Raw genomic sequence first — 25,675 nt, 5'->3', positions numbered from 1 at the left:
GGGTTCACTGCTGATAGAAGGAGCTCTGAAAGGGGGTTAGCTAGGGTTCACTGCTGATAGAAGGAGCTCTGAAAGGGGGTTAGCTAGGGTTCACTGCTGATAGAAGGAGCTCTGAAAGGGGGTTAGCTAGGGTTCACTGCTGATAGAAGGAGCTCCGAAAGGAGGTTAGCTACGGTTCACTGCTGATAGAAGGAGCTCTGAAAGGGGGTTAGCTAGGGTTCACTGCTGATAGAAGGAGCTCTGAAAGGGGGTTAGCTAGGGTTCACTGCTGATAGAAGGAGCTCTGAAAGGGGGTTAGCTAGGGTTCACTGCTGATAGAAGGAGCTCTGAAAGGGGGTTAGCTAGGGTTCACTGCTGATAGAAGGATCTCCGAAAGGGGGTTAGCTAGGGTTCACTGCTGATAGAAGGAGATCTGAAAGGGGGTTAGCTAGGGTTCACTGCTGATAGAAGGAGCTCTGAAAGGGGGTTAGCTACAGTTCACTGCTGATAGAAGGAGCTCTGAAAGTGGGTTAGCTAGGGTTCACTGCTGATAGAAGGAGCTCCGAAAGGGGTTTAGCTAGGGTTCACTGCTGATAGAAGGAGCTCTGAATGTGGGTTAACTAGGGTTCACTGCTGATAGAAGGAGCTCTGAAAGTGGGTTAGCTAGGGTTCACTGCTGATAGGAGCTCCGAAAGGGGGTTAGCTAGGGTTCACTGCTGATAGAAGGAGCTCTGAAAGGGGGTTAGCTAGGGTTCACTGCTGATAGAAGGAGCTCCGAAAGGGGGTTAGCTAGGGTTCACTGCTGATAGAAGGAGCTCTGAAAGGGGGTTAGCTAGGGTTCAGTGCTGATAGAAGGATATCTGAAAGGGGGTTAGCTAGGCTTCACTGCTGATAGAAGGAGATCTGAAAGGGGTTAGCTAGGGTTCACTGCTGATAGAAGGAGATCTGAAAGGGGGTTAGCTAGGGTTCACTGCTGATAGAAGGAGCTCTGAAAGGGGGTTAGCTAGGGTTCACTGCTGATAGAAGGAGCTCTGAAAGGGGGTTAGCTACAGTTCACTGCTGATAGAAGGAGCTCCGAAAGGGGGTTAGCTAGTGTTCACTGCTGATAGAAGGAGCTCTGAAAGGGGGTTAGCTAGGCTTCACTGCTGATAGGAGCTCTGAAAGGGGGGTTAGCTAGGTTTCACTGCTGATAGAAGGAGCTCTGAAAGGGGGTTAGCTAGGGCTCACTGGTGATAGAAGGAGCTCCGAAAGGAGGTTAGCTAGGGCTCACTGGTGATAGAAGGAGCTCCGATAGGAGGTTAGCTAGGGTTCAATGCTGATAGAAGGAGCTCTGAAAGTGGGTTAGCTTGGGTTCACTGCTGATAGAAGGAGCTCTGAAAGGGGGTTAGCTAGGGTTCACTGCTGATAGGAGCTCTGAAAGGGGGTTAGCTAGGGTTCACTGCTGATAGGAGCTCTTAAAGTGGGTTAGCTAGGGTTCACTGCTGATAGAAGGAACTCTGAAAGGGGGTTAGCTACGGTTCACTGCTGATAGAAGGAACCCTGAAAGGGGGGTTAGCTAGGGTTCACTGCTGATAGAAGGAGCTCTGAAAGGAGGTTAGCTAGGGTTCACTGCTGATAGGAGCTCTGAAAGGGGGTTAGCTAGGGTTCACTGCTGATAGAAGGAGATCTGAAAGGGGGTTAGCTAGGGTTCACTGCTGATAGAAGGAACTCTGAAAGGGGGTTAGCTACGGTTCACTGCTGATAGAAGGAGCTCTGAAAGGGGGTTAGCTAGGGTTCACTGCTGATAGAAGGAACCCTGAAAGGGGGTTAGCTAGGGTTCACTGCTGATAGAAGGAGCTCTGAAAGGAGGTTAGCTAGGGTTCACTGCTGATAGGAGCTCTGAAAGGGGGTTAGCTAGGGTTCACTGCTGATAGAAGGAGATCTGAAAGGGGGTTAGCTAGGGTTCACTGCTGATAGAAGGAGCTCTGAAAGGGGGTTAGCTAGGGTTCACTGCTGATAGAAGGAGCTCTGAAAGGGGGTTAGCTAGGATTCACTGCTGATAGAAGGAGCTCCGAAAGGGGGTTAGCTAGGGTTCACTGCTGATAGAAGGAGCTCTGAAAGGGGGTTAGCTAGGGTTCACTGCTGATAGAAGGAGCTCCGAAAGGAGGTTAGCTAGGGTTCACTGCTGATAGAAGGAGCTCTGAAAGGGGGTTAGCCAGGGTTCACTGCTGATAGAAGGAGCTCTGAAAGGGGGTTAGCTAGGGTTCACTGCTGATAGGAGCTCTGAAAGGGGGTTAGCTAGTGTTCACTGCTGATAGGAGCTCTGAAGGGGGTTAGCTAGGGTTCACTGCTGATAGGAGCTCTGAAATGGGGGTTAGCTAGGGTTCACTGCTGATAGGAGCTCTGAAAGGGGTTAGATAGGGTTCTCTGCTGATAGAAGGAGCTCTGAAAGGGGGTTAGCTAGGGTTCACTGCTGATAGAAGGAGCTCTGAAAGGAGGTTAGCTACGGTTCACTGCTGATAGAAGGAGCTCCGAAAGGGGGTTAGCTAGGGTTCACTGCTGATAGAAGGAGCTCTGAAAGGAGGTTAGCTAGGGTTCACTGCTGATAGAAGGAGCTCCGAAAGGGGGTTAGCTAGGGTTCACTGCTGATAGAAGGAGATCTGAAAGTGGGTTAGCTAGGGTTCACTGCTGATAGGAGTTCTGAAAGTGGGTTAGCTAGGGTTCACTGCTGATAGAAGGAGCTCTGAAAGGGGGTTAGCTAGGATTCACTGCTGATAGAAGGAGCTCCGAAAGGAGGTTAGCTAGGTCTCACTGGTGATAGAAGGAGCTCCGATAGGAGGTTAGCTAAGGTTCAATGCTGATAGAAGGAGCTCTGAAAGTGGGTTAGCTACGGTTCACTGCTGATAGAAGGAGCTCTGAAAGTGGGTTAGCTTGGTTTCACTGCTGATAGAAGGAGCTCTGAAAGGGGGTTAGCTAGGGTTCACTGCTGATAGGAGCTCTGAAAGGGGGTTAGATAGGGTTCACTGCTGATAGGAGCTCTGAAAGGGGGTTAGCTAGGGTTCACTGCTGATAGGAGCTCTGAAAGGGGGTTAGATAGGGTTCACTGCTGATAGAAGGAGCTCTGAAAGGGGGTTAGCTAGGGTTCACTGCTGATAGAAGGAGCTCTGAAAGGGGGTTAGCTAGGGTTCACTGCTGATAGAAGGAGCTCTGAAAGGGGGGTTAGCTAGGGTTCACTGCTGATAGAAGGAGCTCCGAAAGGAGGTTAGCTACGGTTCACTGCTGATAGAAGGAGCTCTGAAAGGGGGTTAGCTAGGGTTCACTGCTGATAGAAGGAGCTCTGAAAGGGGGTTAGCTAGGGTTCACTGCTGATAAAAGGATCTCCGAAAGGGGGTTAGCTAGGGTTCACTGCTGATAGAAGGAGATCTGAAAGGGGGTTAGCTAGGGTTCACTGCTGATAGAAGGAGCTCTGAAAGGAGGTTAGCTAGGGTTCACTGCTGATAGAAGGAGCTCCGAAAGGGGGTTAGCTAGGGTTCACTGCTGATAGAAGGAGATCTGAAAGGGGGTTAGCTAGGGTTCAGTGCTGATAGAAGGATATCTGAAAGGGGGTTAGCTAGGCTTCACTGCTGATAGAAGGAGATCTGAAAGGGGTTAGCTAGGGTTCACTGCTGATAGAAGGAGATCTGAAAGGGGGTTAGCTAGGGTTCACTGCTGATAGAAGGAGCTCTGAAAGGGGGTTAGCTAGGGTTCACTGCTGATAGAAGGAGCTCTGAAAGGGGGTTAGCTACAGTTCACTGCTGATAGAAGGAGCTCCGAAAGGGGGTTAGCTAGTGTTCACTGCTGATAGAAGGAGCTCTGAAAGGGGGTTAGCTAGGCTTCACTGCTGATAGGAGCTCTGAAAGGGGGTTAGCTAGGTTTCACTGCTGATAGAAGGAGCTCTGAAAGGGGGTTAGCTAGGGCTCACTGGTGATAGAAGGAGCTCCGAAAGGAGGTTAGCTAGGGCTCACTGGTGATAGAAGGAGCTCCGATAGGAGGTTAGCTAGGGTTCAATGCTGATAGAAGGAGCTCTGAAAGTGGGTTAGCTTGGGTTCACTGCTGATAGAAGGAGCTCTGAAAGGGGGTTAGCTAGGGTTCACTGCTGATAGGAGCTCTGAAAGGGGGTTAGCTAGGGTTCACTGCTGATAGGAGCTCTTAAAGTGGGTTAGCTAGGGTTCACTGCTGATAGAAGGAACTCTGAAAGGGGGTTAGCTACGGTTCACTGCTGATAGAAGGAACCCTGAAAGGGGGTTAGCTAGGGTTCACTGCTGATAGAAGGAGCTCTGAAAGGAGGTTAGCTAGGGTTCACTGCTGATAGGAGCTCTGAAAGGGGGTTAGCTAGGGTTCACTGCTGATAGAAGGAGATCTGAAAGGGGGTTAGCTAGGGTTCACTGCTGATAGAAGGAACTCTGAAAGGGGGTTAGCTACGGTTCACTGCTGATAGAAGGAGCTCTGAAAGGGGGTTAGCTAGGGTTCACTGCTGATAGAAGGAACCCTGAAAGGGGGGTTAGCTAGGGTTCACTGCTGATAGAAGGAGCTCTGAAAGGAGGTTAGCTAGGGTTCACTGCTGATAGGAGCTCTGAAAGGGGGTTAGCTAGGGTTCACTGCTGATAGAAGGAGATCTGAAAGGGGGTTAGCTAGGGTTCACTGCTGATAGAAGGAGCTCTGAAAGGGGGTTAGCTATGGTTCACTGCTTATAGAAGGAGCACTGAAAGGGTTAGCGAGGGTTCACTGCTGATACAAAGAGCTCCGAAAGGGGGTTAGCTAGGATTCACTGCTTATAGGAGTTCTGAAAGTGGTTTAGCTAGGGTTCACTGCTGATAGAAGGAGCTCCGAAAGGAGGTTAGCTAGGGCTCACTGCTGATAGAAGGAGCTCTGAAAGGGGGTTAGCCAGGGTTCACTGCTGATAGAAGGAGCTCTGAAAGGGGGTTAGCTAGGGTTCACTGCTGATAGGAGCTCTGAAAGGGGGTTAGCTAGTGTTCACTGCTGATAGGAGCTCTGAAGGGGGTTAGCTAGGGTTCACTGCTGATAGGAGCTCTGAAATGGGGGTTAGCTAGGGTTCACTGCTGATAGGAGCTCTGAAAGGGGGTTAGATAGGGTTCACTGCTGATAGAAGGAGCTCTGAAAGGGGGTTAGCTAGGGTTCACTGCTGATAGAAGGAGCTCTGAAAGGAGGTTAGCTACGGTTCACTGCTGATAGAAGGAGCTCCGAAAGGGGGTTAGCTAGGGTTCACTGCTGATAGAAGGAGCTCTGAAAGGAGGTTAGCTAGGGTTCACTGCTGATAGAAGGAGCTCCGAAAGGGGGTTAGCTAGGGTTCACTGCTGATAGAAGGAGATCTGAAAGTGGGTTAGCTAGGGTTCACTGCTGATAGGAGTTCTGAAAGTGGGTTAGCTAGGGTTCACTGCTGATAGAAGGAGCTCTGAAAGGGGGTTAGCTAGGATTCACTGCTGATAGAAGGAGCTCCGAAAGGAGGTTAGCTAGGTCTCACTGGTGATAGAAGGAGCTCCGATAGGAGGTTAGCTAAGGTTCAATGCTGATAGAAGGAGCTCTGAAAGTGGGTTAGCTACGGTTCACTGCTGATAGAAGGAGCTCTGAAAGTGGGTTAGCTTGGTTTCACTGCTGATAGAAGGAGCTCTGAAAGGGGGTTAGCTAGGGTTCACTGCTGATAGGAGCTCTGAAAGGGGGTTAGCTAGGGTTCACTGCTGATAGGAGCTCTGAAAGGGGGTTAGCTAGGGTTCACTGCTGATAGGAGCTCTGAAAGGGGGTTAGATAGGGTTCACTGCTGATAGAAGGAGCTCTGAAAGGGGGTTAGCTAGGGTTCACTGCTGATAGAAGGAGCTCTGAAAGGGGGTTAGCTAGGGTTCACTGCTGATAGAAGGAGCTCTGAAAGGGGGTTAGCTAGGGTTCACTGCTGATAGAAGGAGCTCCGAAAGGAGGTTAGCTACGGTTCACTGCTGATAGAAGGAGCTCTGAAAGGGGTTAGCTAGGGTTCACTGCTGATAGAAGGAGCTCTGAAAGGGGGTTAGCTAGGGTTCACTGCTGATAAAAGGATCTCCGAAAGGGGGTTAGCTAGGGTTCACTGCTGATAGAAGGAGATCTGAAAGGGGGTTAGCTAGGGTTCACTGCTGATAGAAGGAGCTCTGAAAGGAGGTTAGCTAGGGTTCACTGCTGATAGAAGGAGCTCCGAAAGGGGGTTAGCTAGGGTTCACTGCTGATAGAAGGAGATCTGAAAGTGGGTTAGCTAGGGTTCACTGCTGATAGGAGTTCTGAAAGTGGGTTAGCTAGGGTTCACTGCTGATAGAAGGAGCTCTGAAAGGGGGGTTAGCTAGGATTCACTGCTGATAGAAGGAGCTCCGAAAGGAGGTTAGCTAGGTCTCACTGGTGATAGAAGGAGCTCCGATAGGAGGTTAGCTAAGGTTCAATGCTGATAGAAGGAGCTCTGAAAGTGGGTTAGCTACGGTTCACTGCTGATAGAAGGAGCTCTGAAAGTAGGTTAGCTTGGTTTCACTGCTGATAGAAGGAGCTCTGAAAGGGGGTTAGCTAGGGTTCACTGCTGATAGGAGCTCTGAAAGGGGGTTAGCTAGGGTTCACTGCTGATAGGAGCTCTGAAAGGGGGTTAGCTAGGGTTCACTGCTGATAGGAGCTCTGAAAGGGGGTTAGATAGGGTTCACTGCTGATAGAAGGAGCTCTGAAAGGGGGTTAGCTAGGGTTCACTGCTGATAGAAGGAGCTCTGAAAGGGGGTTAGCTAGGGTTCACTGCTGATAGAAGGAGCTCTGAAAGGGGGTTAGCTAGGGTTCACTGCTGATAGAAGGAGCTCCGAAAGGAGGTTAGCTACGGTTCACTGCTGATAGAAGGAGCTCTGAAAGGGGGTTAGCTAGGGTTCACTGCTGATAGAAGGAGCTCTGCAAGGGGGTTAGCTAGGGTTCACTGCTGATAAAAGGATCTCCGAAAGGGGGTTAGCTAGGGTTCACTGCTGATAGAAGGAGATCTGAAAGGGGGTTAGCTAGGGTTCACTGCTGATAGAAGGAGCTCTGAATGTGGGTTAACTAGGGTTCACTGATTATAGAAGGAGCTCTGAAAGTGGGTTAGCTAGGGTTCACTGCTGATAGGAGCTCCGAAAGGGGGTTAGCTAGGGTTCACTGCTGATAGAAGGAGCTCTGAAAGGGGGTTAGCTAGGATTCACTGCTGATAGAAGGAGCTCCGAAAAGAGGTTAGCTAGGGTTAACTGCTGATAGAAGGAACTCCGAAAGGGGGTTAGCTAGGGTTCAGTGCTGATAGAAGAATATCTGAAAGGGGGTTAGCTAGGCTTCACTGCTGATAGAAGGAGCTCTGAAAGTGGGTTAGCTAGGGTTCACTGCTGATAGAAGGAGCTCTGAAAGGGGGTTAGCTAGGGTTCACTGCTGATAGAAGGAGCTCTGAAAGGGGGTTAGCTAGGGTTCACTGCTGATAGAAGGAGCTCTGAAAGGGGGTTAGCTAGGGTTCACTGCTGATAGAAGGAGCTCTGAAAGGGGGTTAGCTAGGGTTCACTGCTGATAGGAGCTCTGAAAGGGGGTTAGCTAGGGCTCACTGCTGATAAGAGCTCTGAAGGGGGTTAGCTAGGGTTCACTGCTGATAGGAGCTCTGAAATGGGGGTTAGCTAGGGTTCACTGCTGATAGGAGCTCTGAAAGGGGCTTAGATAGGGTTCACTGCTGATAGAAGGAGCTCTGAAAGGGGGTTAGCTAGGGTTCACTGCTGATAGAAGGAGCTCTGAAAGGGGTTAGCTTGGGTTCACTGCTGATAGAAGGAGCTCAGAAAGGGGGTTAGCTAGGGTTCACTGCTGATAGAAGGAGCTCTGAAAGGAGGTTAGATAGGGTTCACTGCTGATAGAAGGAGCTCTGAAAGGGGGTTAGATAGGGTTCACTGCTGATAGAAGGAGCTCTGAAAGGGGGTTAGCTAGGGTTCACTGCTGATAGAAGGAGCTCTGAAAGGGGGTTAGCTTGGGTTCACTGCTGATAGAAGGAGCTCTGAAAGGGGGTTAGCTAGGGTTCACTGCTGATAGAAGGAGCTCCGAAAGGGGGTTAGCTAGGGTTCACTGCTGATAGAAGGAGCTCTGAAAGGGGGTTAGCTAGGGTTCACTGCTGATAGGAGCTCTGAAAGGGGGTTAGCTAGGGTTCACTGCTGATAGGAGCTCTGAAGGAGGTTAGCTAGGGTTCACTGCTGATAGGAGCTCTGAAATGGGGGTTAGCTAGGGTTCACTGCTGATAGGAGCTCTGAAAGGGGGTTAGATAGGGTTCACTGCTGATAGAAGGAGATCTGAAAGGGGGTTAGCTAGGGTTCACTGCTGATAGAAGGAGATCTGAAGAGTGTTAGCTAGGGTTCACTGCTGATAGAAGGAGATCTGAAAGGGGGTTAGCTAGGGTTCACTGCTGATAGAAGGAGCTCTGAAAGGGGGTTAGCTAGGGTTCACTGCTGATAGAAGGAGCTCTGAAAGGGGGTTAACTATTGTTAACTGCTGATAGAAGGAGCTTTGAAAGGGGGTTAACTAGGGTTCACTGCTGACAGAAGGAGCTCTGAAAGGGGGTTAACTAGGGTTCACTGCTAATAGAAGGAGCTCTGAAAGGAGGTTAGCTAGGGTTCACTGCGGATAGAAGGAGCTCTGAAAGGAGGTTAGCTAGGGTTCACTGCGGATAGAAGGAGCTCTGAAAGGAGGTTAGCTAGGGTTCACTGCGGATAGAAGGAGCTCTGAAAGGAGGTTAGCTAGGATTCACTGCTGATAGAAGGAGCTCTGAAAGGGGGTTAGCTAGGGTTCACTGCTGATAGAAGGAGCTATCAAATGGGGTTAGCTAGGGTTCACTGCTGATAGAAGGAGCTCCGAAAGGGGGTTAGCTAGGGTTCACTGCTGATAGAAGGAGCTCTGAAAGGGGGTTAGCTAGGGTTCACTGCTGATAGAAGGAACTCTGAAAGGAGGTTAGCTAGGGTTCACTGCTGATAGAAGGAGCTCTGAAAGGGGGTTAGCTAGGGTTCACTGCTGATAGAAGGAGCTATCAAAGGGGGTTAGCTAGGGTTCACTGCTGATAGAAGGAGCTCCGAAAGGGGGTTAGCTAGGGTTCACTGCTGATAGAAGGAGCTCTGAAAGGAGGTTAGCTAGGGTTCACTGCTGATAGGAGCTCTGAAAGGGGGTTAGCTAGGGTTCACTGCTGATAGGAGCTCTGAAAGGGGGTTAGCTAGGGTTCACTGCTGATAGAAGGAGCTCTGAAAGGGGCTTAGCTAGGATTCACTGGTGATTAAAGGAGCTCTGAAAGGGGGTTAGCTAGGGTTCACTGCTGATAGAAGGAGCTCTGAAAGGGGGTTAGCTAGGGTTCACTGCTGATAGAAGGAGATCTGAAAGGAGGTTAGCTAGGGTTCACTGCTGATAGAAGGAGCTCCGAAAGGGGGTTAGCTAGGGTTCACTGCTGATTTGAGCTCTGAAAGGGGGTTAGCTAGGGTTCACTGCTGATAGAAGGAGCTCTGAAAGGGGGTTAGCTAGGGTTCACTGCTGATAGAAGGAGCTCTGAAAGGGGGTTAGCTAGGGTTCACTGCTGATAGAAGGAGCTCTGAAAGGGGGTTAGCTAGGGTTCACTGCTGATAGAAGGAGCTCCGAAAGGGGGTTAGCTAGGGTTCACTGCTGATAGAAGGAGCTCTGAAAGGGGGTTAGCTAGGGTTCACTGCTGATAGAAGGAGCTCTGAAAAGGGGTTAGCTAGGGTTCACTGCTGATAGAAGGAGCTCTGAAAGGGGGTTAGCTAGGGTTCACTGCTGATAGGAGCTCTGAAAGGGGGGTTAGCTAGGGTTCACTGCTGATAGGAGCTCTGAAGGGGGTTAGCTAGGGTTCACTGCTGATAGGAGCTCTGAAATGGGGGTTAGCTAGGGTTCACTGCTGATAGGAGCTCTGAAAGGGGGTTAGATAGGGTTCACTGCTGATAGAAGGAGCTCTGAAAGAGGGTTAGCTAGGGTTCACTGCTGATAAAAGGATCTCCGAAAGGGGGTTAGCTAGGGTTCACTGCTGATAGAAGGAGATCTGAAAGGGGGTTAGCTAGGGTTCACAGCTGATAGAAGGAGCTCTGAAAGGAGGTTAGCTAGGGTTCACTGCTGATAGAAGGAGCTCCGAAAGGGGGTTAGCTAGGGTTCACTGCTGATAGAAGGAGATCTGAAAGTGGGTTAGCTAGGGTTCACTGCTGATAGGAGTTCTGAAAGTGGGTTAGCTAGGGTTCACTGCTGATAGAAGGAGCTCTGAAAGGGGGTTAGCTAGGATTCACTGCTGATAGAAGGAGCTCCGAAAGGAGGTTAGCTAGGTCTCACTGGTGATAGAAGGAGCTCCGATAGGAGGTTAGCTAAGGTTCAATGCTGATAGAAGGAGCTCTGAAAGTGGGTTAGCTACGGTTCACTGCTGATAGAAGGAGCTCTGAAAGTAGGTTAGCTTGGTTTCACTGCTGATAGAAGGAGCTCTGAAAGGGGGTTAGCTAGGGTTCACTGCTGATAGGAGCTCTGAAAGGGGTTAGCTAGGGTTCACTGCTGATAGGAGCTCTGAAAGGGGGTTAGCTAGGGTTCACTGCTGATAGGAGCTCTGAAAGGGGGTTAGATAGGGTTCACTGCTGATAGAAGGAGCTCTGAAAGGGGGTTAGCTAGGGTTCACTGCTGATAGAAGGAGCTCTGACAGGGGGTTAGCTAGGGTTCACTGCTGATAGAAGGAGCTCTGAAAGGGGGTTAGCTAGGGTTCACTGCTGATAGAAGGAGCTCCGAAAGGAGGTTAGCTACGGTTCACTGCTGATAGAAGGAGCTCTGAAAGGGGGTTAGCTAGGGTTCACTGCTGATAGAAGGAGCTCTGAAAGGGGGTTAGCTAGGGTTCACTGCTGATAAAAGGATCTCCGAAAGGGGGTTAGCTAGGGTTCACTGCTGATAGAAGGAGATCTGAAAGGGGGTTAGCTAGGGTTCACTGCTGATAGAAGGAGCTCTGAATGTGGGTTAACTAGGGTTCACTGATTATAGAAGGAGCTCTGAAAGTGGGTTAGCTAGGGTTCACTGCTGATAGGAGCTCCGAAAGGGGGTTAGCTAGGGTTCACTGCTGATAGAAGGAGCTCTGAAAGGGGGTTAGCTAGGATTCACTGCTGATAGAAGGAGCTCCGAAAAGAGGTTAGCTAGGGTTAACTGCTGATAGAAGGAGCTCTGAATGTGGGTTAACTAGGGTTCACTGATTATAGAAGGAGCTCTGAAAGTGGGTTAGCTAGGGTTCACTGCTGATAGGAGCTCCGAAAGGGGGTTAGCTAGGGTTCACTGCTGATAGAAGGAGCTCTGAAAGGGGGTTAGCTAGGATTCACTGCTGATAGAAGGAGCTCCGAAAAGAGGTTAGCTAGGGTTAACTGCTGATAGAAGGAACTCCGAAAGGGGGTTAGCTAGGGTTCAGTGCTGATAGAAGAATATCTGAAAGGGGGTTAGCTAGGCTTCACTGCTGATAGAAGGAGCTCTGAAAGTGGGTTAGCTAGGGTTCACTGCTGATAGAAGGAGCTCTGAAAGGGGGTTAGCTAGGGTTCACTGCTGATAGAAGGAGCTCTGAAAGGGGGTTAGCTAGGGTTCACTGCTGATAGAAGGAGCTCTGAAAGGGGGTTAGCTAGGGTTCACTGCTGATAGGAGCTCTGAAGGAGGTTAGCTAGGGTTCACTGCTGATAGGAGCTCTGAAATGGGGGTTAGCTAGGGTTCACTGCTGATAGGAGCTCTGAAAGGGGGTTAGATAGGGTTCACTGCTGATAGAAGGAGATCTGAAAGGGGGTTAGCTAGGGTTCACTGCTGATAGAAGGAGATCTGAAGAGTGTTAGCTAGGGTTCACTGCTGATAGAAGGAGATCTGAAAGGGGGTTAGCTAGGGTTCACTGCTGATAGAAGGAGCTCTGAAAGGGGGTTAGCTAGGGTTCACTGCTGATAGAAGGAGCTCTGAAAGGGGGTTAACTATTGTTAACTGCTGATAGAAGGAGCTTTGAAAGGGGGGTTAACTAGGGTTCACTGCTGACAGAAGGAGCTCTGAAAGGGGGTTAACTAGGGTTCACTGCTAATAGAAGGAGCTCTGAAAGGAGGTTAGCTAGGGTTCACTGCGGATAGAAGGAGCTCTGAAAGGAGGTTAGCTAGGGTTCACTGCGGATAGAAGGAGCTCTGAAAGGAGGTTAGCTAGGGTTCACTGCGGATAGAAGGAGCTCTGAAAGGAGGTTAGCTAGGATTCACTGCTGATAGAAGGAGCTCTGAAAGGGGGTTAGCTAGGGTTCACTGCTGATAGAAGGAGCTATCAAATGGGGTTAGCTAGGGTTCACTGCTGATAGAAGGAGCTCCGAAAGGGGGTTAGCTAGGGTTCACTGCTGATAGAAGGAGCTCTGAAAGGGGGTTAGCTAGGGTTCACTGCTGATAGAAGGAACTCTGAAAGGAGGTTAGCTAGGGTTCACTGCTGATAGAAGGAGCTCTGAAAGGGGGTTAGCCAGGGTTCACTGCTGATAGAAGGAGCTATCAAAGGGGGTTAGCTAGGGTTCACTGCTGATAGAAGGAGCTCCGAAAGGGGGTTAGCTAGGGTTCACTGCTGATAGAAGGAGCTCTGAAAGGAGGTTAGCTAGGGTTCACTGCTGATAGGAGCTCTGAAAGGGGGTTAGCTAGGGTTCACTGCTGATAGGAGCTCTGAAAGGGGGTTAGCTAGGGTTCACTGCTGATAGAAGGAGCTCTGAAAGGGGCTTAGCTAGGATTCACTGGTGATTAAAGGAGCTCTGAAAGGGGGTTAGCTAGGGTTCACTGCTGATAGAAGGAGCTCTGAAAGGGGGTTAGCTAGGGTTCACTGCTGATAGAAGGAGATCTGAAAGGAGGTTAGCTAGGGTTCACTGCTGATAGAAGGAGCTCCGAAAGGGGGTTAGCTAGGGTTCACTGCTGATTTGAGCTCTGAAAGGGGGTTAGCTAGGGTTCACTGCTGATAGAAGGAGCTCTGAAAGGGGGTTAGCTAGGGTTCACTGCTGATAGAAGGAGCTCTGAAAGGGGGTTAGCTAGGGTTCACTGCTGATAGAAGGAGCTCTGAAAGGGGGTTAGCTAGGGTTCACTGCTGATAGAAGGAGCTCCGAAAGGGGGTTAGCTAGGGTTCACTGCTGATAGAAGGAGCTCTGAAAGGGGGTTAGCTAGGGTTCACTGCTGATAGAAGGAGCTCTGAAAAGGGGTTAGCTAGGGTTCACTGCTGATAGAAGGAGCTCTGAAAGGGGGTTAGCTAGGGTTCACTGCTGATAGGAGCTCTGAAAGGGGGTTAGCTAGGGTTCACTGCTGATAGGAGCTCTGAAGGGGGTTAGCTAGGGTTCACTGCTGATAGGAGCTCTGAAATGGGGGTTAGCTAGGGTTCACTGCTGATAGGAGCTCTGAAAGGGGGTTAGATAGGGTTCACTGCTGATAGAAGGAGCTCTGAAAGAGGGTTAGCTAGGGTTCACTGCTGATAAAAGGATCTCCGAAAGGGGGTTAGCTAGGGTTCACTGCTGATAGAAGGAGATCTGAAAGGGGGTTAGCTAGGGTTCACTGCTGATAGAAGGAGCTCTGAAAGGAGGTTAGCTAGGGTTCACTGCTGATAGAAGGAGATCTGAAAGTGGGTTAGCTAGGGTTCACTGCTGATAGAAGGAGTTCTGAAAGTGGGTTAGCTAGGGTTCACTGCTGATAGAAGGAGCTCTGAAAGGGGGTTAGCTAGGATTCACTGCTGATAGAAGGAGCTCCGAAAGGAGGTTAGCTAGGTCTCACTGGTGATAGAAGGAGCTCCGATAGGAGGTTAGCTAAGGTTCAATGCTGATAGAAGGAGCTCTGAAAGTGGGTTAGCTACGGTTCACTGCTGATAGAAGGAGCTCTGAAAGTAGGTTAGCTTGGTTTCACTGCTGATAGAAGGAGCTCTGAAAGGGGGTTAGCTAGGGTTCACTGCTGATAGGAGCTCTGAAAGGGGGTTAGCTAGGGTTCACTGCTGATAGGAGCTCTGAAAGGGGGTTAGCTAGGGTTCACTGCTGATAGGAGCTCTGAAAGGGGGTTAGATAGGGTTCACTGCTGATAGAAGGAGCTCTGAAAGGGGGTTAGCTAGGGTTCACTGCTGATAGAAGGAGCTCTGACAGGGGTTAGCTAGGGTTCACTGCTGATAGAAGGAGCTCTGAAAGGGGGTTAGCTAGGGTTCACTGCTGATAGAAGGAGCTCCGAAAGGAGGTTAGCTACGGTTCACTGCTGATAGAAGGAGCTCTGAAAGGGGGTTAGCTAGGGTTCACTGCTGATAGAAGGAGCTCTGAAAGGGGGGTTAGCTAGGGTTCACTGCTGATAAAAGGATCTCGAAAGGGGGTTAGCTAGGGTTCACTGCTGATAGAAGGAGCTCTGAAAGGGGGTTAGCTAGGGTTCACTGCTGATAGAAGGAGCTCTGAATGTGGGTTAACTAGGGTTCACTGATTATAGAAGGAGCTCTGAAAGTGGGTTAGCTAGGGTTCACTGCTGATAGGAGCTCCGAAAGGGGGTTAGCTAGGGTTCACTGCTGATAGAAGGAGCTCTGAAAGGGGGTTAGCTAGGATTCACTGCTGATAGAAGGAGCTCCGAAAAGAGGTTAGCTAGGGTTAACTGCTGATAGAAGGAGCTCTGAATGTGGGTTAACTAGGGTTCACTGATTATAGAAGGAGCTCTGAAAGTGGGTTAGCTAGGGTTCACTGCTGATAGGAGCTCCGAAAGGGGGTTAGCTAGGGTTCACTGCTGATAGAAGGAGCTCTGAAAGGGGGTTAGCTAGGATTCACTGCTGATAGAAGGAGCTCCGAAAAGAGGTTAGCTAGGGTTCACTGCTGATAGAAGGAGCTCTGAAAGGGGGTTAGCTAGGGTTCACTGCTGATAGAAGGAGCTCTGAAAGGGGGTTAGCTAGGGTTCACTGCTGATAGAGGAGCTCTGAAAGGGGGTTAGCTAGGGTTCACTGCTGATAGAGGAGCTCTGAAGGGGGTTAGCTAGGGTTCACTGCTGATAGAGGAGCTCTGAAATGGGGGTTAGCTAGGGTTCACTGCTGATAGGAGCTCTGAAAGGGGGTTAGCTAGGGTTCACTGCTGATAGAAGGAGCTCTGAAAGAGGGTTAGCTAGGGTTCACTGCTGATAGAAGGAGCTCTGAAAGGGGGTTAGCTAGGGTTCACTGCTGATAGAAGGAGCTCTGAAAGGGGGTTAGCTAGGGTTCACTGCTGATAGGAGCTCTGAAAGGGGGTTAGCTAGGGTTCACTGCTGATAGGAGCTCTGAAAGGGGGTTAGCTAGGGTTCACTGCTGATAGGAGCTCTGAAAGGGGGTTAGCTAGGGTTCACTGCTGATAGAAGGAGCTCTGAAAGGGGGTTAGCTAGGGTTCACTGCTGATAGAAGGAGCTCTGAAAGGAGGTTAGCTAGGGTTCACTGCTGATAGAAGGAGCTCCGAAAGGGGGTTAGCTAGGGTTCACTGCTGATAGGAGCTCTGAAAGGGGGTTTAGCTAGGGTTCACTGCTGATAGAAGGAGCTCTGAAAGGGGGTTAGCTAGGGTTCACTGCTGATAGAAGGAGCTCTGAAATGGGGGTTAGCTAGGGTTCACTGCTTATAGAAGGAGCTCCGAAAGGGGGTTAGCTAGGGTTCACTGCTGATAGAAGGAGCTCTGAAAGGGGGTTAGCTAGGGTTCACTGCTGATAGAAGGAGCTCTGAAAGGGGGTTAGCTAGGGTTCACTGCTGATAGAAGGAGCTCTGAAAGGGGGTTAGCTAGGGTTCACTGCTGATAGAAGGAGCTCCGAAATGGGGTTAGCTAGGGTTCACTGCTGTTAGAAGGAGCTCTGAAAGGGGGTTAGCTAGGGTTCACTGCTGATAGAAGGAGCTCTGAAAGGGGGTTAGCTAGGGTTCACTGCTGATAGAAGGAGCTCTGAAAGGGGTTAGCTAGGGTTCACTGCTGATAGGAGCTCTGAAAGGGGGTTAGCTAGGATTCACTGCTGTTAGGAGCTCTGAAGGGGGTTAGCTAGGGTTCACTGCTGATAGGAGCTCTGAAATGGGGGTTAGCTAGTGTTCACTGCTGATAGGAGCTCTGAAAGGGGGTTAGATAGGGTTCACTGCTGATAGAAGGAGCTCTGAAAGAGGGTTAGCTAGGGTTCACTGCTGATAGAAGGAGCTCTGAAAGGGGGTTAGCTTGGGTTCACTGCTGATAGAAGGAGCTCAGAAAGGGGGTTAGCTAGGGTTCACTGCTGATAGAAGGAGCTCTGAAAGGGGGTTAGATAGGGTTCACTGCTGATAGAAGGAGCTCTGAAAGCGGGTTAGCTAGGGTTCACTGCTGATAGAAGGAGCTCTGAAAGGGGGTTAGCTAGGGTTCACTGCTGATAGAAGGAGCTCTGAAAGGGGGTTAGCTTGGGTTCACTGCTGATAGAAGGAGCTCTGAAAGGGGGTTAGCTAGGGTTCACTGCTGATAGAAGGAGCTCTGAAAGGGGGTTAGCTAGGGTTCACTGCTGATAGAAGGAGCTCTGAAAGGGGGTTAGCTATGGTTCACTGCTGATAGGAGCTCTGAAAGGGGGTTAGCTAGGGTTCACTGCTGATAGGAGCTCTGAAGGGGGTTAGCTAGGGTTCACTGCTGATAGGAGCTCTGAAATGGGGGTTAGCTAGGGTTCACTGCTGATAGGAGCTCTGAAAGGGGGTTAGATAGGGTTCACTGCTGATAGAAGGAGATCTGAAAGGGGGTTAGCTAGGGTTCACTGCTGATAGAAGGAGCTCTGAAAGGGGGTTAGCTAGGGTTCACTGCTGATAGAAGGAGATCTGAAGAGTGTTAGCAAGGGTTCACTTCTGATAGAAGGAGATCTGAAAGGGGGTTAGCTAGGGTTCACTGCTGATAGGAGCTCTGACAGGACGTTAGCTATGGTTCACTGCTGATAGAAGGAGCACTGAAAGGGGGGTTAGCTATGGTTCACTGCTGATAGAAGGAGCTCTGAAAGGGGGTTAGCTAGGGTTCACTGCTGATAGAAGGAGCTCTGAAAGGGGGTTAGCTATTGTTAACTGCTGATAGAAGGAGCTCTGAAAGGGGGTTAACTAGGGTTCACTGCTGATAGAAGGAGCTCTGAAAGTGGGTTAGCTAGGGTTCACTGCTGATAGAAGGAGCTCTGAAAGGAGGTTAGCTAGGGTTCACTGCGGATAGAAGGAGCTCTGAAAGGAGGTTAGCTAGGGTTCACTGCGGATAGAAGGAGCTCTGAAAGGAGGTTAGCTAGGGTTCACTGCTGATAGGAGCTCTGAAAGGGGGTTAGCTAGGGTTCACTGCTGATAGAAGTAACTCTGAAAGGGGGTTAGCTAGGGTTCACTGCGGATAGAAGGAGCTATCAAAGGGGGTTAGCTAGGGTTCACTGCTGATAGAAGGAGCTCCGAAAGGGGGTTAGTTAGGGTTCACTGCTGATAGAAGGAGCTCTGAAAGGGGGTTAGCTAGGGTTCACTGCTGATAGAAGGAGCTCTGAAAGGGGGTTAGCTAGGGTTCACTGCTGATAGAAGGAGCTCTGAAAGGAGGTTAGCTAGGGTTCACTGCTGATAGGAGCTCTGAAAGGGGGTTAGCTAGGGTTCACTGCTGATAGAAGGAGCTCTGAAAGGGGGTTAGCTAGGGTTCACTGCTGATAGAAGGAGCTTTGAAAGGGGGTTAGCTAGGGTTCACTGCTGATAGAAGGAGATCTGAAAGGAGGTTAGCTAGGGTTCACTGCTGATAGAAGGAGCTCCGAAAGGGGGTTAGCTAGGGTTCACTGCTGATAGAAGGAGCTCTGACAGGGGGTTAGCTAGGGTTCACTGCTGATAGAAGGAGCTCTGAAAGGGGGTTAGCTAGGGTTCACTGCGGATAGAAGGAGCTCTGAAAGGAGGTTAGCTAGGGTTCACTGCGGATAGAAGGAGCTCTGAAAGGAGGTTAGCTAGGGTTCACTGCTGATAGAAGGAGCTCCGAAAGGGGGTTAGTTAGGGTTCACTGCTGATAGAAGGAGCTCTGAAAGGGGGTTAGCTAGGGTTCACTGCTGATAGAAGGAGCTCTGAAAGGGGGTTAGCTAGGGTTCACTGCTGATAGAAGGAGCTCTGAAAGGAGGTTAGCTAGGGTTCACTGCTGATAGGAGCTCTGAAAGGGGGTTAGCTAGGGTTCACTGCTGATAGAAGGAGCTCTGAAAGGGGTTAGCTAGGGTTCACTGCTGATAGAAGGAGCTCTGAAAGGGGGTTAGCTAGGGTTCACTGCTGATAGAAGGAGCTCTGAAAGGAGGTTAGCTAGGGTTCACTGCTGATAGAAGGAGCTCCGAAAGGGGGTTAGCTAGGGTTCACTGCTGATAGGAGCTCTGAAAGGGGGTTAACTATTGTTAACTGCTGATAGAAGGAGCTCTGAAAGGGGGTTAACTATTGTTAACTGCTGATAGAAGGAGCTTGAAAGGGGGGTTAACTAGGGTTCACTGTTGACAGAAGGAGCTCTGAAAGGGGGTTAACTAGGGTTCACTGCTGATAGAAGGAACTCTGAAAGGAGGTTAGCTAAGGTTCACTGCTGATAGAAGGAGCTCTGAAAGGGGGTTAACTATTGTTAACTGCTAATAGAAGGAGCTTCGAAAGGGGGTTAACTAGGGTTCACTGCTGACAGAAGGAGATCTGAAAGGGGGTTAGCTAGGGTTCACTGCTAATAGAAGGAGCTCTGAAAGGAGGTTAGCTAGGGTTCACTGCGGATAGAAGGAGCTATCAAAGGGGGTTAGCTAGGGTTCACTGCTGATAGAAGGAGCTCCGAAAGGGGGTTAGCTAGGGTTCACTGCTGATAGAAGGAGCTCTGAAAGGGGGTTAGCTAGGGTTCACTGCTGATAGAAGGAGCTCTGAAAGGAGGTTAGCTAGGATTCACTGCTGATAGAAGGAGCTCTGACAGGGGGTTAGCTAGGGTTCACTGCTGATAGAAGGAGCTCTGAAAGGGGGTTAGCTAGGGTTCACTGCTGATAGAAGGAGCTCTGAAAGGGGGTTAGCTAGGGTTCACTGCTGATAGGAGCTCTGAAAGTGGGTTAGCTAGGGTTCACTGCTGATAGAAGGAGCTCCGAAAGGGGGTTAGCTAGGGTTCACTGCTGATAGAGGGAGCTCTGAAAGGGGGTTAGCTAGGGTTAACTGCTGATAGAAGGAGCTCTGAAAGGGGGTTAGCTAGGGTTCACTGCTGATAGAAGGAGCTCTGAAAGTGGGTTAGCTAGGGTTCACTGCTGATAGGAGTTCTGAAAGTGGGTTAGCTAGGGTTCACTGCTGATAGAAGGAACTCCGAAAGGGGGTTAGATAGGGTTCACTGCTGATAGAAGGAGCTCTGAAAGGGGGTTAACTATTGTTAACTGCTGATAGAAGGAGCTCCGAAAGGGGGGTTATCTAGGGTTCACTGCTGATAGAAGGAGCTCTGAAAGTGGGTTAGCTTGGGTTCACTGCTGATAGAAGGAGCTCTGAAAGGAGTTAGCTAGGGTTCACTGCTGATAGGAGCTCTGAAAGGGGGTTAGCTAGGGTTCACTGCTGATAGGAGCTCTGAAAGGGGGTTAGCTAAGGTTCACTGCTGATAGGAGCTCTGAAAGGGGGTTAGCTAGGGTTCACTGCTGATAGAAGGAGCTCTGAAAGGGGGTTAACTATTGTTAACTGCTGATAGAAGGAGCTCTGAAAGGGGGTTAGCTAGGGTTCACTGCTGATAGAAGGAGCTCTGAAAGGGGGTTAGCTAGGGTTAACTGCTGATAGAAGGAGCTCTGAAAGGAGGTTAGCTAGGGTTCACTGCTAATAGAAGGAGCTCTGAAAGGAGGTTAGCTAGGGTTCACTGCTGATAGAAGGAGCTCTGAAAGGGGGTTAACTATTGTTAACTGCTGATAGAAGGAGCTCCGAAAGGGGGTTAACTAGGGTTCACTGCTGATAGAAGGAGCTCTGAAAGGGGGTTAACTAGGGTTCACTGCTGATAGAAGGAGCTCTGAAAGGAGGTTAGCTAGGGTTCACTGCGGATAGAAGGAGCTATCAAAGGGGGTTAGCTAGGTTGACTGCTGATAGAAGGAGCTCTGAAAGTGGGGTTAGCTTAGGGTTCACTGCTGATAGAAGGAGATCTGAAATGGGGTTAGCTAGGGTTCACTGCTGATAGAAGGAGCTCTGAAAGGGGGTTAGCTAGGGTTCACTGCTGATAGAAGGAGCTCTGAAAGGGGGTTAGCTACAGTTCACTGCTGATAGAAGGAGCTCCGAAAGGGGGTTAGCTAGTGTTCACTGCTGATAGAAGGAGCTCTGAAAGGGGGTTAGCTAGGGTTCACTGCTGATAGAAGGAGCTCTGAAAGGGGGTTAGCTAGGGTTCACTGCTGATAGGAGCTCTGAAAGGGGGTTAGCTAGGGTTCACTGCTGATAGGAGCTCTGAAAGGGTTAGCTAGGGTTCACTGCTGATAGGAGCTCTGAAAGGGGGTTAGATAGGGTTCACTGCTGATAGAAGGAGCTCTGAAAGGGGGGTTAGCTAGGGTTCACTGCTGATAGAAGGAGCTCTGAAAGGGGGTTAGCTAGGGTTCAATGCTGATAGAAGGAGCTCTGAAAGGGGTTAGCTAGGGTTCACTGCTGATAGAAGGAGCTCCGAAAGGAGGTTAGCTACGGTTCACTGCTGATAGAAGGAGCTCTGAAAGGGGGTTAGCTAGGGTTCACTGCTGATAGAAGGAGCTCTGAAAGGGGGTTAGCTAGGGTTCACTGCTGATAGAAGGATCTCCGAAAGGGGGTTAGCTAGGGTTCACTGCTGATAGAAGGAGCTCTGAAAGGGGGTTAGCTACAGTTCACTGCTGATAGAAGGAGCTCTGAAAGTGGGTTATCTAGGGTTAACTGCTGATAGAAGGAGCTCCGAAAGGGGGGTTAGCTAGGGTTCACTGCTGATAGGAGCTCCGAAAGGGGGTTAGCTAGGGTTCACTGCTGATAGAAGGAGCTCTGAAAGGGGTTAGCTAGGGTTCACTGCTGATAGAAGGAGCTCCGAAAGGGGGTTAGCTAGGGTTCACTGCTGATAGAAGGAGCTCTGAAAGGGGGTTAGCTAGGGTTCACTGCTGATAGAAGGAGCTCCGAAAGGGGGTTAGCTAGGGTTCACTGCTGATAGAAGGAGCTCCGAAAAGAGGTTAGCTAGGTTAACTGCTGATAGAAGGAACTCCGAAAGGGGGTTAGCTAGGGTTCACTGCTGATAGAAGGATATCTGAAAGGGGGTTAGCTAGGCTTCACTGCTGATAGAAGGAGCTCTGAAAGTGGGTTAGCTAGGGTTCACTGCTGATAGAAGGAGCTCTGAAAGGGGGTTAGCTAGGGTTCACTGCTGATAGAAGGAGCTCCGAAAGGGGGTTAGCTAGGGTTCACTGCTGATAGAGAGCTCTGAAAGTGGGTTAGCTAGGGTTCACTGCTGAAAGGAGCTCTGAAAGTGGGTTAGCTAGGGTTCACTGCTGATAGGAGTTCTGAAAGTGGGTTAGCTAGGGTTCACTGCTGATAGAAGGAACTCCGAAAGGGGGTTAGATAGGGTTCACTGCTGATAGAAGGAGCTCTGAAAGGGGGTTAACTATTGTTAACTGCTGATAGAAGGAGCTCCGAAAGGGGGGTTATCTAGGGTTCACTGCTGATAGAAGGAGCTCTGAAAGTGGGTTAGCTTGGGTTCACTGCTGATAGAAGGAGCTCTGAAAGGGAGTTAGCTAGGGTTCACTGCTGATAGGAGCTCTGAAAGGGGGTTAGCTAAGGTTCACTGCTGATAGGAGCTCTGAAAGGGGGTTAGCTAGGGTTCACTGCTGATAGAAGGAGCTCTGAAAGGGGGGTTAACTATTGTTAACTGCTGATAGAAGGAGCTCTGAAAGGGGGTTAGCTAGGGTTCACTGCTGATAGAAGGAGCTCTGAAAGGGGGTTAGCTAGGGTTCACTGCTGATAGAAGGAGCTCTGAAAGGAGGTTAGCTAGGGTTCACTGCTAATAGAAGGAGCTCTGAAAGGAGGTTAGCTAGGGTTCACTGCTGATAGAAGGAGCTCTGAAAGGGGGTTAACTATTGTTAACTGCTGATAGAAGGAGCTCCGAAAGGGGGTTAACTAGGGTTCACTGCTGATAGAAGGAGCTCTGAAAGGGGGTTAGCTAGGGTTCACTGCTGATAGAAGGAGCTCTGAAAGGACGTTAGCTAGGGTTCACTGCGGATAGAAGGAGCTATCAAAGGGGGTTAGCTAGGGTTGACTGCTGATAGAAGGAGCTCTGAAAGTGGGTTAGCTTGGGTTCACTGCTGATAGAAGGAGCTCTGAAATGGGGTTAGCTAGGGTTCACTGCTGATAGAAGGAGCTCTGAAAGGGGGTTAGCTAGGGTTCACTGCTGATAGAAGGAGCTCTGAAAGGGGGTTAGCTACAGTTCACTGCTGATAGAAGGAGCTCCGAAAGGGGGTTAGCTAGTGTTCACTGCTGATAGAAGGAGCTCTGAAAGGGGGTTAGCTAGGGTTCACTGCTGATAGGAGCTCTGAAAGGGGGTTAGCTAGGGTTCACTGCTGATAGGAGCTCTGAAAGGGGGTTAGCTAGGGTTCACTGCTGATAGGAGCTCTGAAAGGGGGTTAGCTAGGGTTCACTGCTGATAGGAGCTCTGAAAGGGGTGCTAGGTTCCTGCTGATAGAAGGAGCTCTGAAAGTGGGTTAGCTAGGGTTCACTGCTGATAGGAGTTCTGAAAGTGGGTTAGCTAGGGTTCACTGCTGATAGAAGGAACTCCGAAAGGGGGTTAGATAGGGTTCACTGCTGATAGAAGGAGCTCTGAAAGTGGGTTAGCTAGGGTTCACTGCTGATAGAAGGAGCTCTGAAAGGGGGTTAGCTAGGGTTCACTGCTGATAGAAGGAGCTCCGAAAGGGGGTTAGCTAGGGTTTACTGCTGATAGGAGCTCTGAAAGTGGGTTAGCTAGGGTTCACTGCTGAAAGGAGCTCTGAAAGTGGGTTAGCTAGGGTTCACTGCTGATAGAAGGAGCTCTGAAAGGGGTTTAGCTAGGGTTCACTGCTGATAGAAGGAGCTCTGAAAGTGGGTTAGCTAGGGTTCACTGCTGATAGGAGTTCTGAAAGTGGGTTAGCTAGGGTTCACTGCTGATAGAAGGAACTCCGAAAGGGGGTTAGATAGGGTTCACTGCTGATAGAAGGAGCTCTGAAAGGGGGTTAACTATTGTTAACTGCTGATAGAAGGAGCTCCGAAAGGGGGTTATCTAGGGTTCACTGCTGATAGAAGGAGCTCTGAAAGTGGGTTAGCTTGGGTTCACTGCTGATAGAAGGAGCTCTGAAAGGGAGTTAGCTAGGGTTCACTGCTGATAGGAGCTCTGAAAGGGGGTTAGCTAGGGTTCACTGCTGATAGGAGCTCTGAAAGGGGGTTAGCTAAGGTTCACTGCTGATAGGAGCTCTGAAAGGGGGTTAGCTAGGGTTCACTGCTGATAGAAGGAGCTCTGAAAGGGGGTTAACTATTGTTAACTGCTGATAGAAGGAGCTCTGAAAGGGGGTTAGCTAGGGTTCACTGCTGATAGAAGGAGCTATGAAAGAGGTTAGCTAGGGTTCACTGCTGATAGAAGGAGCTCTGAAAGGAGGTTAGCTAGGGTTCACTGCTAATAGAAGGAGCTCTGAAAGGAGGTTAGCTAGGGTTCACTGCTGATAGAAGGAGCTCTGAGAGGGGGTTAACTATTGTTAACTGCTGATAGAAGGAGCTCCGAAAGGGGGTTAACTAGGGTTCACTGCTGATAGAAGGAGCTCTGAAAGGGGGTTAACTAGGGTTCACTGCTGATAGAAGGAGCTCTGAAAGGAGGTTAGCTAGGGTTCACTGCGGATAGAAGGAGCTATCAAAGGGGGTTAGCTAGGGTTGACTGCTGATAGAAGGAGCTCTGAAAGTGGGTTAGCTTGGGTTCACTGCTGATAGAAGGAGATCTGAAATGGGGTTAGCTAGGGTTCACTGCTGATAGAAGGAGCTCTGAAAGGGGGTTAGCTAGGTTCACTGCTGATAGAAGGAGCTCTGAAAGGGGGTTAGCTACAGTTCACTGCTGATAGAAGGAGCTCCGAAAGGGGGTTAGCTAGTGTTCACTGCTGATAGAAGGAGCTCTGAAAGGGGGTTAGCTAGGGTTCACTGCTGATAGAAGGAGCTCTGAAAGGGGGGTTAGCTAGGGTTCACTGCTGATAGGAGGAGCTCTGAAAGGGGTTAGCTAGGGTTCACTGCTGATAGGAGCTCTGAAAGGGGGTTAGCTAGGGTTCACTGCTGATAGGAGCTCTGAAAGGGGGTTAGATAGGGTTCACTACTGATAGAAGGAGCTCTGAAAGGGGGTTAGCTAGGGTTCACTGCTGATAGAAGGAGCTCTGAAAGGGGGGTTAGCTAGGGTTCACTGCTGATAGAAGGAGCTCTGAAAGGGGGTTAGCTAGGGTTCACTGCTGATAGGAGCTCCGAAAGGAGGTTAGCTACGGTTCACTGCTGATAGAAGGAGCTCTGAAAGGGGGTTAGCTAGGGTTCACTGCTGATAGAAGGAGCTCTGAAAGGGGGTTAGCTAGGGTTCACTGCTGATAGAAGGAGCTCCGAAAGGGGGTTAGCTAGGGTTCACTGCTGATAGAAGGAGCTCTGAAAGGGGTTAGCTACAGTTCACTGCTGATAGAAGGAGCTCTGAAAGTGGGTTATCTAGGGTTCACTGCTGATAGAAGGAGCTCTGAAAGGGGGGTTAGCTAGGGTTCACTGCTGATAGGAGCTCCGAAAGGGGGTTAGCTAGGGTTCACTGCTGATAGAAGGAGCTCTGAAAGGGGGTTAGCTAGGGTTCACTGCTGATAGAAGGAGCTCGAAAGGGGGTTAGCTAGGGTTCACTGCTGATAGAAGGAGCTCTGAAAGGGGTTAGCTAGGGTTCACTGCTGATAGAAGGAGCTCCGAAAGGGGTTAGCTAGGGTTCACTGCTGATAGAAGGAGCTCCGAAAAGAGGTTAGCTAGGGTTCACTGCTGATAGAAGGAACTCCGAAAGGGGGTTAGCTAGGGTTCAGTGCTGATAGAAGGATATCTGAAAGGGGGTTAGCTAGGCTTCACTGCTGATAGAAGGAGCTCTGAAAGTGGGTTAGCTAGGGTTCACTGCTGATAGAAGGAGCTCTGAAAGGGGTTAGCTAGGGTTCACTGCTGATAGAAGGAGCTCCGAAAGGGGGTTAGCTAGGGTTTACTGCTGATAGGAGCTCTGAAAGTGGGTTAGCTAGGGTTCACTGCTGAAAGGAGCTCTGAAAGTGGGTTAGCTAGGGTTCACTGCTGAAAGGAGATCTGAAAGAGGGTTAGCTAGGGTTCACTGCAGAGATAAGGAGCTATCAAAGGGGTTAGGTAAGGTCCCCTGCTGATAGAAGAAGCTCTGAAAGAGGGTTAGCTATGGTTCACTGCTAAAAGGATCTCTGAAAGGGGGTTAGCTAGGGTTCACTGCTGATAAAAGGACCTCTGAAAGGGGGTTAGATAGGGTTCACTGATAACAGGAGCTCAGAAAGGGGGGTTAGCTAGGGTTCACTGCTGATAGGAGCTCTGAAAGGGTTTTTAGCTAGGGTTCACTGCTGATAGGAGCTCTGAAAGGGGGTTAGCTAGGGTTCACTGCTGATAGGAGCTCTGACAGGACGTTAGCTATGGTTCACTGCTGATAGAAGGAGCTCTGAAAGGGGGTTAGCTAAGGTTCACTGCTGATAGAAGGAGCTCTGAAAGGGGGTTAGCTATGGTTCACTGCTTAAAGAAGGAGCTCTGAAAGGGGTTAGCTAGGATT

Source organism: Coregonus clupeaformis, unplaced genomic scaffold (assembly GCF_020615455.1).
Source record: "Coregonus clupeaformis isolate EN_2021a unplaced genomic scaffold, ASM2061545v1 scaf0811, whole genome shotgun sequence".
Lineage (NCBI taxonomy): Eukaryota > Metazoa > Chordata > Actinopteri > Salmoniformes > Salmonidae > Coregonus > Coregonus clupeaformis.
The sequence above is the reverse complement of the archived record's forward strand: the minus strand, read 5'-3'. Positions refer to the sequence as shown.